Source organism: Apteryx rowi, unplaced genomic scaffold (genome assembly GCF_003343035.1).
Source record: "Apteryx rowi isolate R43461 unplaced genomic scaffold, aptRow1 scaffold_213, whole genome shotgun sequence".
Lineage (NCBI taxonomy): Eukaryota > Metazoa > Chordata > Aves > Apterygiformes > Apterygidae > Apteryx > Apteryx rowi.
Genome location: NW_020448453.1, coordinates 113,197 through 117,222, shown reverse-complemented (window position 1 = coordinate 117,222; position 4,026 = coordinate 113,197).

Sequence of the window (4,026 nt, the reverse complement as noted above, 5' to 3'; positions counted from 1 at the left end):
CCTCATGGTCAACTTGGTGTCCACCAGCACTCCCAGGTCCTTCTCGGCAGAGCTGCTTTCCAGCAGGTCAACCCCCAACCTGTCCTGGTGCATGGGGTTATTCCTCCCTAGGTGCAGGACCCTGCACTTGCCTTTGTTGAACTTCATGAGGTTCCTCTCCGCCCAGCTCTCCAGCCTGTCCAGGTCTCTCCGAATGGCAGCACAGCCCTCTGGTGTATTGGCCACTCCTCCCAGTTTGGTATCATTTCAGAAGGGATTGATCTGACCGATCCTCCAGAATTCACCAGTTGTGAATTCTGCATAGCTTAGGCAGATCACAGTGATCTCAGGAACAGCACTAGAGATCTGCTCTCAGTTATGACTTGATCAGTAATAGTAGGTGTCTGTTTTTGAATGGCCTCGGAAGCTGGGTTACTTCAATATTACATGAAGAGGTTACAAAGTTGAGGTCAAGAACATATATATACTTATATATGTGTATTTATATATACCCATATGCCAAATGAAAATGCAAGTAGTTGCAGAATGGGGCAGAAGGGCTTGTTTGGATGACATGATGACATCCTTCTTTGAGATTTATTGTTCAGTATTTGATGGGACAGGGCTGAATTCCATGACTTCCATTTTGGATATAAAACATTGTATATCCTATTGTAAATTGATATAATCATACCTCCAAATCTTAATAGGCAATGTGTTGCATGTTATACTGCTGTTGTTTTATGTAAAGATCAGACATTCAGTCAAATTAAAATGATTTCCCTGAAATATATTTTACCTTAAGTTATGGTAAAATATTTGACTGGTGGCTATAAAACTACTTATCACCCAAATGGCCCTGAAAGAGAGGCTGCAGAAATTGACTTCACACCACCTTTTCAGTGAGTCAGCATGATGGAAGAGTTGGAGAAGGCCACAGGAGAAAAGCTGCCAGCTCCAGAAACCTTGGATACTGAAGGTGTAATATTTCTTCCTCAGCTTTCATTCTACTAAATTAAATATAGGTAAAGAAGAGAAATGCAGACATGGAAGTTAGACATAACATTTTGAAGGAAAAGAGGAAAATATGAAAAGCCTGGTGGTACTTCTGAAAAAGTGTGAAAAGAGAAATTCAGGGAAAAGAAGTGGGAAGAATACAAGAAAATGAGTGAAGTAGGACACCTTTCATGGATGTTTTCAAAGAAGAATAGTTGTGGCTTATTATTGGGTTTCCGTGCCCATGATGGTTGATAGAAGGCTACTCTCTACTGTAAATCTTGAAATTTTCATCTGTTTTTCTCTGCCACTTTTATCCTTATCAGTCTCACACAATTCAAGATGGTGATTTTGCAGCCATACAAAAGAGGAGGAGGTGCACAGAACTTGGTAACTATGATGGCAAAAAGCAGTTAGTGACATTTCGAAAATCTGCAGTGCTCCACTGGGATTTGCTTTGGTGTTATTAAGCGTAGGATAATGGATGACCCCAGACAGCATACAGAATACCAATTCACTTCTAGCTTCTCTACTGATATTGTAACACTAATAAAGCACAACAGATCTTAGAGAATACAGCCACATATTTAGTGTGTGTATAAAAGCTGTAATAAGACATTGTTATGGCTGAAATTATTATCTTTTTAGTGGAAAAAGCAATTAGGACTGAAATTGCAAAACAATCCTGTTAATATGAAAATTACAAAGAAAACACACTTGGATAAATGAAGGTTAATGGAGTTAATTGTGGAGAGCAAGACAAGAAGGCAAATCATGCTAGAGAACTTAATTATGATTCAGATAAAGAGGAATTGTAATTAAATGGAGGTTAGATAAACATGATTATGCTGTAAAGGTTTCTCAGCACAGTGACAGGAAGTTTTAAGATGTAGACGCAGACACATATACATGACCTGGAATTAGACAGTCATCAGAAATAGTCTCTGTGGGTATTCTATCATTGCAAATTTAGTGCAAGTTTTCTRTACCGGAGTTAACGCTTCTGGAAATAGCCTACTGGCATGAGAATGCTGTGCTGCAATACATGCAGCAACCCTTGCATTAGCAGCGTGCTGCAGCAAGGTCCCTGGGGTACCGGGTTCATGCATCAGCCTCCTGGGCCAAGCAGCTCAAGTTTTAAAAGTGCTGTTAGATTTCAGCTAGATATTTTTGTGTGTAGCTAGAAGGTAAGTTAGGGGAGACCCTCGGGTATGTCTTAAGCTAAGACAGAAGTGAGAACCAGGATTCAGTAAGGTCTGGAGCTTCTCCTGGGGTCAGTGGTTGTGCAGCAGATGGCAGAACTGTGAGGCCCCTCGCTACCATGGCTCTGTGCTCTGGGATAGGCAAGGGTATCACAACCTCAGCCAGAAGGACAGGAAGTGAATGGATGCCTGTGCTCTCCCCTCGCCTCCCGGTCAGGCAAAAGCCAGCTTCAGAGTAGATACAATAAACTGAGCTCTTTTATATATGTGGGTAAATATTTGTACTTGCCATATATGACAATTAAATCTGACCATTTCTACTAGTTTAAGTTCCCTGACATTTTTTTTAAGAAGTACTGTGTCATCTCCTTCATGCAGATAATTATAAGCTTACTTTGTATGTTATTCCCATAACTGGTCTTATTTTTTATGTGGATATTTAAATTGAAATGTAGTTTGATGCTGAACACAGAGAATATAAACCTTTATATGACTCACAGAAAACAGGGGCATTCCAAACTGGACTGCTTTATTGAAACACATAATTGCACTTATTTCTTAACTGCACTTGTTTTCTCTCTAGCCAAGAGTTGTTCAGGGAGAGAACTGAGCACTCCGAGCTGTTTGCCATGCAGAAGGAGCTCTGTTACACCTACTGTTAGAGCAATGATCTGGTGAAGCAGAAAGAACTTTTTAAGGAACAATCTAAGGTAACATTCTTCAAAGTTACAACAGGGTGTTCTAAAACATTACGTTAAAAATCAGTGAATGTATCTGTTCTCCTTCAGTGCAAAACTACCACCAGGCAAAGTGGTGTTGCAGAATAGATCARTGATGTTCTCTGAACTGGATGACTTGCTGGACTAACTGTCTTCACCAAACTTTGATGAAGGTCCCCATATATATTTGTCTGCTGTAAACAAGGCTTGAGAAAATCAGTTTTAAACATGAATCCAAGGTTGGTCCATACAGACTGACAGAATAAAGAATCTTTCTCTTTYCTGAGTTCATAGTAAAACCTCACATTGGTCACTCAGGCTAGATCCAATAAAGACCCAAGTACCTGAATCAGGACATAAGTGGAATTGCAGTGCAAAAGGCAAAACTACGATGCTAACCCTGTTTACACTCAATTCTCACCTTTAGACTCACAAGATGTCTCTGCTTCTCACTTAAAAATCCACCAGGAGTTGCAAACATTGCATTTTCACAAGCCCTGGGCTGCCACTCTTTGGCCAGCCTGGTGCCTTTAAGTTGTCTTTGCCTGCTCAGGTTTTGCACGGCAGAGGAATACTTGAAAGCAGCACGAGTTGATGTGGAGGTTGTGGAGCCCACTCATGTGTGGACAGTCTCCTCACAAAGGACTGCTGTGGCTGCTTCCTTTTCAAAGCAGCAGAGCTGACAGTAGTGCCTACCTTCATATCATAGCCTAGAGGGTGGGTAGGTAAGTTAGAAACTGAGGTTTATCTTTTTCTCAGCCTCAAAAAGTTCAAATGCTCATCTTCTGTCTCTCCAGAAAGGGTTTTCACACAATGTTAAAGACTGGGCTGCCTGGGGAATGCTCCACCAGCTCCCCCAGAAATAACTCTTGTCAGGGACCAGAAAGAGGGAGTATTGCTGCATACCTGGGTGCTCAGGACAGCTGAGGAACATGTAAGATGTTGCACTCCAGTCCCACTTCTCAACGATTTGTGTGTTGTCTTATAAATGTCAGCAATAAAATACAGAAACAGTTCTGCGAGGAGGAGTCGGAATGAAGGAGTCTCTATTTCCAGGTGTATATATCAAACCCTGCACTACAGTTATACAATATATTTGTCTTTTTCCCTCCCCGGCTGCATGATTCCCA